The sequence below is a fragment of the Neoarius graeffei genome, chromosome 25 (assembly GCF_027579695.1).
Source record: "Neoarius graeffei isolate fNeoGra1 chromosome 25, fNeoGra1.pri, whole genome shotgun sequence".
NCBI classification, from domain to species: Eukaryota; Metazoa; Chordata; class Actinopteri; order Siluriformes; family Ariidae; genus Neoarius; species Neoarius graeffei.
The window spans coordinates 31476223-31489125 of record NC_083593.1 but is presented as its reverse complement, the minus strand read 5'-3'; the positions used below and the strand labels follow the sequence as shown (position 1 = coordinate 31489125).

The 12903-nt window shown below is 41.8% G+C and overlaps 1 protein-coding gene across 11 annotated transcripts in view; it reads left to right on the top strand.

The window, feature by feature from the left end:
* The window catches only part of dlg2 (discs, large homolog 2 (Drosophila)), a 450021-nt gene that overhangs the window by 306559 nt on the left and 130559 nt on the right, over nucleotides 1-12903 (top strand). The window lies entirely within an intron of this gene.

Genomic DNA, 12903 nt, shown 5'->3' with positions numbered 1-12903 from the left:
CCAATTAGCTCATCAACCTGGCTTAGGGGATGTGGTAATTAGGATCAGCTGTTTCATTGAATTGGTTGGAGCAAAAACGTGGCAGGGTTTTTACTTTCTGCACCCGGGTTTTTCCATCTCTGGCTCAGGCACTAATGTTGGGCCTAAATGGCTGGGGTATAGTTGGCATTTTGATTCATCCCGAAGGCGTTCAGTAGGGTTGAGGTCAGGGCTCTGTTCAGGCCACTTGGGTTCTTCCATTCCCAACCTTGGCTAACTATTTCTTCATGGGCCTTGCTTCGTGCACAGGGGCATTGTCATGCTGGAACATCTTTGGGCTCCTTAAGCTGCTTTTACATGGACAGTGGGAACAAGCTGCTCCCACTTTCCTTCATGCTCACTTTCTATCGGTGGCAAATCAGAGGTTAGACAGGTAAACACAAAAGTCCGCATGCACAAATCAGTGATCAGAAGCTTGTTTTTAACTTGCTTTATTGTCCTCTCGCTGCTTGTTTCTGTTGAAATGTTCAGGATTTGGTGGTAAATCTCACTTCCAGAAAACTGATTCACTCTGAGTGATGTGTCATTCAGGGAACGAATCAACTCTTTGAGTGGGCTCTTTTTGATGAATTTTAAATTAAAAAAGCAACCCATGATCTGCATCTCCCCACAACTGGAGGAGGGTAAGAACTTCTTCTTTAATCCAGTTATCACTGCAGTTGGCTTGGGAATCACTTGACTCCATTGTATAAAGGCAGAGAAGTTTGACAAGGAAAAGCACTTGAGAAGACCTGACCACTGAATTTGCTGAGCAGAGGTCTTGTCCGGATGATAAATGAACCGGATGAACGCTACCACACATGCGTAAGCCCATGTACTTGCCATCGATTGTGTTTAGACAGTAAGCAGGAACAAGTTGCACCTGGAACAAGATGTTCTGGAACAAGTTGCACCACCTCATAACGTGGAGCAAGTTGCGCCCACCGGTGCCAAATTGTTCCGGAACAAATTGTGTTTAGATGGGTAGTTGCACCGGGGCAACTTGTTTTGGGAATAGTTTGTTCCAGTGTAAGTGTCCGTGTAAGAGCAGCTTTAGTTTCAGTGAAGCTTGAGCATACAAACACATTCTGTACAACTGTGTGCTTCCAGGTTTGCGGCAACAGTTAGGGGAAGAAAAACATATAGTTATGATTGCCATATGTCCACAAACTTTTGGACATACTGTGCATGTGTTTTGCATAAATATTTATTTATGCATTATGCCACCCTTAAACTTCCATTATAAACATGTTTTAAATTAAGAAAATTCTGTTCTTTCTTTTAGGACAGGGAAACCTTTTAAAATTCCTGCCTGTATCAATCAGCCATACGGTACAAGTGCAGTAAATTGACATTGAGTTGAAAAATGATGGAGTATTCCTTTAAGTGTGACAGCTCTGTGACTCTTTTAGCTACATATAGATGTGGTCATTCTGGAATGAATTCCTCGTCAGTTGTGAAAATTGCAACTACTTTCCTTGGAGATTTCTAGTTTCAACTAAATAAAGGACACACATTCTTTTCTTTGCTGTAGCTGTGGATTCTTACAGACAGGCATTCTTCTTTCCTGATGGCTCATGGGATAAACAGTGTGCTCTATAGGCTACATTAGGGCTAACTGATATCGAATCAGTGCACATGCTGGCACAGGCAGCCATGGGTAGGAGGCTCTTAATTGGGACTCTCTGCATGTAAAATAGTGGACTGAGCTCTCGAGGCAGGATGTGTGTGTGAGGGGTAGCCGGCTGCAGGTGACATTTTGACAGATATAATTGGATCCACAGGACTGAAGATGATGCAGTGACAATAGCAAACATCAGCAGGAGCAAAGGGAGCACTGATTTGTCAAACACTGGTGCCTGGAGGCTGAGAGCTTCTGCCTGCATCTTCCTGTGGGACAGACTGAGATCAAATGCTCTTAAAAATGGATATAACCATAACACTGTGGCTGTTCACTCTCTCTTTCTTATTTTCTCCATCTCCTTATTCATATCTGTCTATAATACATAATATACACCCTCCAGTCCTCCACATGAGTGATGCAAGTGAATATTATCACTAATTCATTTGACCTGATCTAGCTCAGAGCATGTTTTCTCTTTCTGCCCTGCATCCTGCCATCCGTAACCCCATGGAGACAGCAGCGCTTTAATCACAAGAGCCTTTTTCAATCTACCCACATGCCAATTAATCAAAGCTCCAAGAAATGACAGTTTGCATGACGCTGCCGTGTCTTGAGCATTTCCCCTCTTTGCACAGGCGCTCTAATAAACACAGCTTGGCTGGGTGAGTATAATTAGCTCCAATCTGCCACTTTCTGGGGCTGTTTGGCTGTTTATCAGCCAGAGAATCAATTAAAGTGCATCAGTCTCCCATGCTCATTTCTCACGGGAATGCTAGTCAGAGACACAATTTGTTTGATTATGATTTCCAGCTACTTTGCATCCTTTGTAGCCAGTGGGGTGAGATGTTGATCAGGAGGTTATGACTTTTAGCTTCTCAAGCTCAGTGTAAACACTGATGAGTCATAACTGCTGTGTTAGTCCTCAGTGAATGCTCTCTTCTAGTGAGTGACTCTGACTCACTTCCAGAGCTAGAGAATAATTTTTCCAATAATTATTTCTTGTGATTATGAACTTTATTTCTGATCCATTTGATGCGTGTGATTGGAAAGCTGCATTGGAAAGCTGCATTTCTTAAGTAGAGGAAGCCGTTATTTATCACATGCACACTTACAGCATTCAAGGGCGGCACGGTGGTGTAGTGGTTAGCACAGTCGCCTCACAGCAAGAAGGTTCTGGGTTCGAACCTAGCGGCTGGCGAGGGCCTTTCTGTGTGGAGTTTGCATGTTCTCCCCGTGTCTGCGTGGGTTTCCTCCGGGTGCTCCGGTTTCCCCCACAGTCCAAAGATGTGCAGTTAGGTTAACGTGGGGTGGCCTTGGGCTGAAGTGCCCTTGAGCAAGCTGCTTAACCCCTGACTGCTCCCCGGGTGCTCTAGTGTGGCTGCCCACTGCTCTGGGTGTGTGTGTGTGTTCACTGCTTCAGATGGGTTAAATGCAGAGGATGAATTTCACTGTGCTTGAATTGTGCATGTGACAAATAAAGGTTTCTTCTTCTTTCTTCACTGACCACAGCAAAATTCCTCCTCTGCATTTAAGCCATCTGAAGCAGTGAAAACACATGCACACACAAGTGAGCAATAAGCACCCACACATACCCAGAGCAGTGGGCAGCTATGCTACAGCGCCCAGGGAGCAGTTGGGGGTTCGGTGCCTTGCTCAAGGGCACTTGAGCCATGATATAGACGGAGGGGAAAGTGCTGTTCATTCACTCAACTCCCCTCACATTTTTCCTGCCGGTCCTGAGAATCGAACCGGTGACTCTTTGGGCCCAAGGCTGCTTTGCTAACCTTTAAGCCATGGCAGCACCCTTTGTGTCCAAAATAGTAGATACAAAGAATCTTCATTCCTTACAAACAGTAGCATGCATCATGGGTACTCTGTACTTTCTAGGCATGGGTAAAACTGAATGTTTTACTCATTCAGGAGAGTTTTGGATTGTGTTAATAGCAAGTGGAGCTGTACTTAGGTAATAACAGAATAGTAATACTATTATCACTAGAATTATCATCACCTAGGGTGTGCATCAGTATACTCTCACCTGGCAGTGCCGATTTAATAATAACACGATTAAGCTTATTAGTAAGTACCGTAATAAAGGATTAGAGAGCTATACCAAAGACGTTACATGGGAGGAGAAAAACCACTTAAAGGGGAACAGAGGGCAATATATAGAGTAAATATAACAATAAAACACACGAACCTTATTCAAGACTTACAAAAGTTTTTTGTTCTAAGGTTGGAAAGTTATAGTGTTTTGAAAGTAGCTCGAGCAAACTATTTCCGCAGTTTGAACAGCCCGCCATGATATTAATTTTATCCAATCAGAATGCACGTTCATTTTCTCTGCGTAACACTCATGACGTATGTATGTGCCCAGTTGTGTTGGCTCATTGAGGTTGGGAATAGCACGTGTGAAATACAGTGGTGCTTGAAAGTTTGTGAACCCTTTAGAATTTTCTATATTTCTGCATAAATATGACTTAAAACATTGTCAGATTTTCACACAAGTCCTAAAGGTAGATCAAGAGAACCCAGTTAAACAAATACGACAAAAATATTATACTTGGTCATTTATTTATTGAGGAAAATGATCCAATATTACATATCTGTGAGTGGCAAAAGTATGTGAACCTCTAGGATTAGCAGTTAATTTGAAGGTGAAATTAGAGTCAGGTGTTTTCAATCAATGGGATGACAATCAGGTGTAAACGGGCACCCTGTTTTATTTAAAGAACAGGGATCTATCAAAGTCTGATCTTTACAACACATGTTTGTGGAAGTGTATCATGGCATGAACAAAGGAGATTTCTGAGGACCTCAGAAAAAGCGTTGTTGATGCTCATCAGGCTGGAAAAGGTTACAAAACCATCTCTAAAGAGTTTGGACTCCACCAATCCACAGTCAGACAGATTGTGTACAAATGGAGGAAATTCAAGACCATTGTTTACCTCCCCAGGAGTGGTCGACCAACAAAGATCACTCCAAGAGCAAGGCATGTAATAGTCGGTGAGGTCACAAAGGACCCCAGGGTAACTTCTAAGCAACTGAAGGCCTCTCTCACATCGGCTAATGTTAATGTTCATGAGTCCACCATCAGGTGAACACTGAACAACAATGGTGTGCATAGCAGGGTTGCAAAGGGAAAGCCACTGCTCTCCAAAAAGAACATTGCTGCTCATCTGCAGTTTGCTAAAGTTCACATGGAAAAGCCAGAAGGCTACTGAAAAAATGTTTTGTGGACGGATGAGACCAAAATAAAACTTTTTGGTTTAAATGAGAAGCATTATGTTTGGAGAAAGGAAAACACTGCATTCCAGCATAAGAACCTTATCCCATCTGTGAAACATGGTGGTGGTAGTATCATGGTTTGGGCCTTTTTTGCTGCATCTGGGCCAGGACGGCTTGCCATCATTGATGGAACAATGAATTCTGAATTATACCAGCAAATTCTAAAGGAAAATGTCAGGACATCTGTCCATGAACTGAATCTCAAGAGAAGGTGGGTCATGCAGCAAGACAATGACCCTAAGCACACAAGTCGTTCTACCAAAGAATGGTTAAAGAAGAATAAAGTTAATGTTTTGGAACGGCCAAGTCAAAGTCTTGACCTTAATCCAATCGAAATGTTGTGGAAGGACCTGAAGCGAGCAGTTCATGTGAGGAAACCCACCAACATCCCAGAGTTGAAGCTGTTCTGTACGAAGGAATGGGCTAAAATTCCTCCAAGCCGGTGTGCAGGACTGATCAGCAGTTACTGGAAACATTTAGTTGCAGTTATTGCTGCACAAGGGTGTCACACCAGATACTGAAAGCAAAGGTTCACATACTTTTGCCACTCACAGATATGTAATATTTGGATCATTTTCCTCAATAAATAAATGACCAAGTATAATATTTTTGTCTCATTTGTTTAACTGGGTTCTCTTTATCTACCTTTAAGACTTGTGTGAAAATCTGATGATGTTTTAGGTCATATTTATGCAGAAATATAGAAAATTCTAAAGGGTTCACAAACTTTCAAGCACCACTGTACCTGTTTCTGCCTCTTGCGACGATTTCGCAAGTCCACGGGTGGCGCCTATCTCATTGCAGCAAATAAATTCTGCTGGACTCGTGAGCAACTCCACGTTACATTTTCCACACGACGCTGTGTCACCTGCACGCAGACGCTCTGCCCCACGCTCGCCATGCCCATGGTCAGCATCGGTCTCATTCTCGCCGTCATCCGAGCTTTCTTCTCTTATTTCATCACCGGAGTCGAGAGTACCTCTCCTAGCTATTTTAAGTTCGTTTCTTAAGACAAGGATTTTTTAAGATGTTACTTTGTTGACAGTTTCGGCGAGAATCTTCCGCCTTCTTCAAAACAGTCACCAGATGTGTCCTGGGGGAGCGACCTGACAGCAGGAGGCGTGAACTACCTGTCAAATTGGGCGGGACGTTCACGCCTCCATAGCGTAACATCAGCTGATAAGGCACGTCACCACTTGACATCTGGTGACTGTTTTGAAGAAGGCGGAAGATTCTCGACGAAACTGTCAACAAGGTAACATCTTAAAAAATCCTTGTCTTAAGAAACGAACTTAAAATAGCTTTAATAGTTAGACATAATGAACTTCCACTACATAGTACCTCTCCTAGGTTCAAACTGGTACCCTTCTAAGCCATAGCCTGCTTGCAGTGTGTCTTGCGGGATCTCTTCGTATGATTCGACAGAGCTGTTGCTTTCACTTGATGCGCCCGATGCCATGATTACACGCTTATCTCCTCTATTTCGGAGAGTTCCACTAGTGCAGTGGGTAGCGCTGACGTCACGGTCTTTTAAAAATGGCGACTCTTGTGCGGTTTAGCGTATAAAGTATTATATTTACAATTACCAAGATATTTCGTTGTTTTCTAGTATATAAATTTGATAGAATACTTAAGAATACATTACTTTGTCACATCAGCAACTGTATATATTATATTTGGTACCCCTTTAAAGAATCCTGAATAGAAATCTATGGGAAAAGTCTGTAACATTAAAGATGGTAGCTGTATGCGTATATCCCTCCCCTCCCCTCCCCCAAAAAGCCAGTCATCTGCTTTTCAATAGCAAAACTGGGAAGCATATTGAGCTATTTGTGTTGTTGCACTGATGCAAATGCACAGTTGAGGTTCACAACAGTTTCAAATAAGTATCTGAAGGCACACTGGATTGAGCTGTAAATAAATTTGGTGTCATGAAACCTTGTGCATGCGTTGTACAACCCTGATTCCAAAAAAGTTGGGACAAAGTACAAATTGTGAATAAAAACGGAATGCACTAATTTACAAATCTCAAAAACTGATATTGTATTCACAATAGAACATAGACAACATATCAAATGTCGAAAGTGAGACATTTTGAAATTTCATGCCAAATATTGGCTTATTTGAAATTTCATGACAGCAACACATCTCAAAAAAGTTGGGACGGGGCAATTGAGGTATTTCACCCACGTGACCAAGTCACGTGATGCAGCCATTTTGGACGGCACGCTTAAGTCCTTCAGTGCAAGGCAGTATGAGATGGTGGAGACCTTTGCACATTTTAACAAGAAAGTAAGCTGTGATTCGTGTTAAATTGGATCTGTCTTTTATCACAAACACTGTACCCAGCCTTGGTATGGAGCCAAGGTTGTCGACAGAAGTCAACAGTTTGATGAAGGATGACCCCAGCAGTTTGAAACGGTACAAGGTAGGCTATGTTCACAACACTGTCTTGTTACTCGGGGGATCCGAGATCCCCTGAAACAGACATGAGATCCTTTGAAAACATGATTTGGGAAATGTTGGGGGGTCTCTAAAATATTGGCAAAATGATGTTTATTGACATAGCAATCGTGTGTAACGGGAAGCATTTGCATATCCGAAGTGTTGTGTTTACATGACAACGACTGCTGCTGCCAGGTTGGTTGTTGAGTAGCCTGACTGTTTTTTTTTTCTTGTGTGTGGTATCACTGTTGACGCGAGGTTGTTTTTTGAACATGCCAATGCGGACACGATTTCCCCTGATGAGTTATGACTTCAGACGCGATGCGTGTATGTGGAGTCCGCGTGATATGTGCGTAAGATAGACTTCTCATGTGTTTGGAGATCCGCGCTCTTTTTTTTTTCTCTTTCTTTCTTTTTACTTAATTTCCCTCTTTATTTCTGTGTCCCGTTTCTTTCTAGCCTCTGTTATTGCGTTTTATGTCTGATGTCTGCTACATGCAACCCTAAACAAATTAACACTGCCTTGTTTCACTGCTCAGATGGGTTAACAAACACTGACCCATTAACTTTTTGCTATATATTTTATCAAAATTGCGTTAACTGATAAACTAACCTGAAATGAAATGATCACTGCAAAGTCTGGAGTACTCTGTTGGCTCCCAATCCTGTCTTTTCACAGCTGTAATCCCTCTTGTCTGGGTCAGTAGGAAACCGGTAGTGATGTGTCGATCGCGAACGATCCGGTTCAAAGAGCCGGCTCTTTGAAGTGAACGACGGGAGCCGGCTCTTCGGTGGGAGCCGAGTTGGGGAGCCGAATTAGTTTTTTGTCCTTAGGTGCCTCAGAGAGAGAGAGAGACTTTCACAAAAAAAGTTGCTGTCTGATTGCGTCTTTGTGTTGTCTATTACCATTCAAAGGAAAAAAAGTAGCATGGTGTACGCCTACTTTTTTTGGTTGGGGGGGTTGATGTCATTCACAGCTGCGAAAATACGAAAATTGGTGTAATGCTTAAAGCTGTGGAGCGCAGGGGAGAGGAGTCTGTGAGGCACCTGAGGAGGGGAAAATCAGCTGTGTATTTTATATTGGCAATATAACACAGTTTTGCATTATGTTTGTGAGAAAATAATTTATTAATTGGTAAGTTTTTATTTCTATAGCTAGAACATTGTTACACTGCTATACTTTACAAAGCTTTACAATGGCTACAAAAACTAAAAACTAAAATGGAAAACATACTATTGATAAAATATAAATAATGTAATTAATTAACTAGTTAATTGCAGCAATTAAATCAAAAATAAAATCTTGGGAGCCGAAAGAGCCGGCTCCTTATAGTAAGAAGAGCCAAAAGAGCCGGCTCCCGAAAAAGAGCCGAAATTCCCATCACTAGAAACCGGTAAAAGGAGCGTCCTGCACGCTGTCCCTGTCTGTTGTGGCAGCCCACAGCACAACAAGCAAACACCATGGTTGTTTATAGAGTGCTTACTGACAAATTAATCTATTCTAGGTGTCTGTAACACGTTTTTTTTCAAGCCGGTTCTCCCTCTCTGTCTGCAGCGTTAGTATGTAGCTTGACGTTCAAAATGGCGGACACCGGGGCATCACGTGACCCTGTGACGTCAGGTGAAATACCTCAATAAGAGGCTGGAAAAGTTAAAGGTACAAAAAAGGAACAGCTGGAGGACCAAATTGCAACTCATTAGGTCAATTGGCAATAGGTCATTAACATGACTGGGTATAAAAAAGAGCATCTTGGAGTGGCAGCGGCTCTCAGAAGTAAAGATGGGAAGAGGATCACCAATCCCCCTAATTCTGCACCGACAAATAGTGGAGCAATATCAGAAAGGAGTTCGACAGTGTAAAATTGCAAAGAGTTTGAACATATCATCATCTACAGTGCATAATATCATCAAAAGATTCAGAGAATCTGGAAGAATCTCTGTGCGTAAGGGCCAAGGCCGGAAAACCATACTGGGTGCCCGTGATCTTTGGGCCCTTAGACAGCACTGCATCACATACAGGCATGCTTCTGTATTGGAAATCACAAAATGGGCTCAGGAATATTTCCAGAGAACATTATCTGTGAACACAATTCACCGTGCCATCCGCCGTTGCCAGCTAAAACTCCATAGTTCAAAGAAGAAGCCATATCTAAACACGATCCAGAAGCGCAGACGTCTTCTCTGGGCCAAGGCTCATTTAAAATGGACTGTGGCAAAGTGGAAAACTGTTCTGTGGTCAGACGAATCAAAATTTGAAGTTCTTTATGGAAATCAGGGACGCTGTGTCATTCGGACTAAAGAGGAGAAGGACGACCCGAGTTGTTATCAGCGCTCAGTTCAGAAGCCTGCATCTCTGATGGTATGGGGTTGCATTAGTGCGTGTGGCATGGGCAGCTTACACATCTGGAAAGACACCATCAAAGCTGAAAGGTATATCCAGGTTCTAGAGCAACATATGCTCCAGATGACGTCTCTTTCAGGGAAGACCTTGCATTTTCCAACATGACAATGCTAAACTACATACTGCATCAATTACAGCATCATGGCTGCGTAGAAGAAGGGTCCGGGTACTGAACTGGCCAGCCTGCAGTCAAGATCTTTCACCCATAGAAAACATTTGGCACATCATAAAACGGAAGATACAACAAAAAAGACCTAAGACAGTTGAGCAACTAAAATCCTACATTAGACAAGAATGGGTTAACACTCCTATCCCTAAACTTGAGCAACTTGTCTCCTCAGTCCCCAGACGTTTACAGACTGTTGTAAAGAGAAAAGGGGATGTCTCACAGTGGGAAACATGGCCTTGTCCCAACTTTTTTGAGATGTGTTGTTGTCATGAAATTTAAAATCACCTAATTTTTCTCTTTAAATGATACATTTTCTCAGTTTAAACATTTGATATGTCATCTATGTTCTATTCTGAATAAAATATGGAATTTTGAAACTTCCACATCATTGCATTCCGTTTTTATTTACAATTTGTACTTTGTCCCAACTTTTTTGGAATCGGGGTTGTAGTAATATAACCTGTGGGGAAAGAAAGCATTTTACACTTTATTTTGGGGTAAAGCCACCAAACATTTTAAGTATCAGAATTGACTGGTCACTATATACATGCAGTTTTTATATCCCAATGGCCTCTGACAGTGCAGTTATGGCTCTCTCCCCATTCTTTTACATAGGGACCTGATCTTGTTAGCCTGAAATAACTGCCCAGGCACATTACCAGGACGGTTGCTGAGTGGTAAGACTTGCCTATAAGTATTTTGGCAATACTCAGTGCCACTTTCTCAACCTCTTGACAAGGCGACAATGGGAAATTGTGATGAAGGTGACATAGTGGAGACCTTTAATAGGTTATCCACACGGACACTGTCACAAGGTGATGACTTTGCTATTGGTACTCGGTGAGGAAACAAGCAAACGAGAATAACTCACTTGGAAATCACTTGGTGTGCAGGAATGGAAGTACTTAGGCTCCAGATCAATAAAATCTACTCTTGTTTAACAGTGTTCACAGAAATTATGTAAAATTGCTGCTGTTTAAATTATTTTGATATCATTTTACATGTTTAGTGTGTCATCACCAGAAAATTCCCCTTACCGTATGTGAAAACAAAATTTGATAATAAAAGGAGTTTGTAGACAAGTGTTTCCTAATTATCAGTCAATTATTATGGAGGTATTTTCATAAATAAATGATGTATTAGGAAGTGAAAAATATCTCGAATACTGGTAAAAGTGTGTAATATTTCTTATGATGAGATTATAATGGGCGGCACGGTGGTGTAGTGGTTAGCGCTGTCGCCTCACAGCAAGAAGGTCCGGGTTCGAGCCCCGTGGCCGGCGAGGGCCTTTCTGTGTGGAGTTTGCATGTTCTCCCCGTGTATGCATGGGTTTCCTCCGGGTGCTCTGGTTTCCCCCACAGTCCAAAGACATGCAGGTTAGGTTAACTGATGACTCTAAATTGACCGTAGGTGTGAATGTGAGTGTGAATGGTTGTCTGTGTCTATGTATCAGCCCTGTGATGACCTGGCAACTTGTCCAGGGTGTACCCCGCCTTTCGCCCGTAGTCAGCTGGGATAGGCTCCAGCTCGCCTGCGACCCTGTAGAACAGGATAAAGCGGCTAGAGATGATGAGATGAGATTATAATGAAACAAATATATTGGCAAGCCTTTTTCTAAAATATTCTTTCAGTAGTGAGTTCAGACAGCGGTCAATATGGCGGTTGTGTAATCGATGAATGCACCAGTTTTTTCAAACTTCATGCCTTTTTAGGTGGGATCTTTGTATACTTTTTATTGATGCTGCTCATGATCTGTTTTGATAATATTAATTTCCCATGTGTAGACATGCTCCATACATAAATTAATGCATGTAGCTTAATCTCCGGCTTAAATATGGATATATTCAACCTGCACACGCTCCAGACAGGTGCGCCCACGGCACTGTGTCTGGAGCATGCTTTTGTTTTGATTGCTCAAAGGCTTGCCCCAAAACACTGATTCCTCATTGGCTAGGAAAAAGAAATTTTGACACATGACTGGGGATACCCTAGCGCGTTATGAGATGTGTGCATGTGCAGATTTCAAACCATATATACTACAGCTTGTTCAATTCTCAAACCAGACAGTTGAACTGTCAGTGAGTCTCGCAAATTTGTCACAAATTTTCCAGGTAAGTTGCACGATCTGCACAAAAAAGGATACATAGGTGAGACAGATTGATCTCTTGTGCCCAATATGGTGCTTTCATTTCAATTATTTAACCCCTTCAGTGCCCTTGGACGAGTCACGTACGTCATGAAATATTTTACCGCTGTGCCTTATGATGGAAGAATGTTTTAGGCATTGACTGTAATTCATATGTGCCGCTGTGAAGTAAAAGTAATGCGTCATGTAAGGTGTTTAAGGAGGTGTTTAAGACGAGTAGCATACGTCCTAAGGCACAGCAGTAAAAATTTCATGACGTACGTGACTTGTCCAAGGGCATTGAAGGGGTTAAGCTGAGGAACAAGTGTTTTGCTGCTTCTGAAAACCAGCACCCCTCGTTTCAGAATGGTCAGTTATATGTAAATTATGTTAAAATATGCTAATATGCATACTTCCTTCATGGTGTTTATAGCCACATTTTAAAGGACTGCCAGAAGCATGGTTTGGCTACTGAAAGCATTGTCAGCTGAACTTACTGGCAGAATATAGGGTTTGTTTGTTTTTTGTTTGTTTTTTTTAACATTATGTAGGCCAAATTAATGCCTGTATGCAAATTAACCTGTATCTGCAAATTACATGAGACACTTTAAAGATGTTCATGGCCCACAGAAACTTCCATATATTATTCAAGCAATAAAATAAAAAGAAAACCTATCAATGTTACCATTTAGCCTCATAAAATATATGTAAATTACATAATTTTATGCTAATTAGCCTAATTAATTATACACGGTAGTAAAAGAAAAAAGAAACGCCTGGATTCTGTGGGGAAATACAATGCAGCACAGAAAATGGCATCAAATTTGGCAATTTTG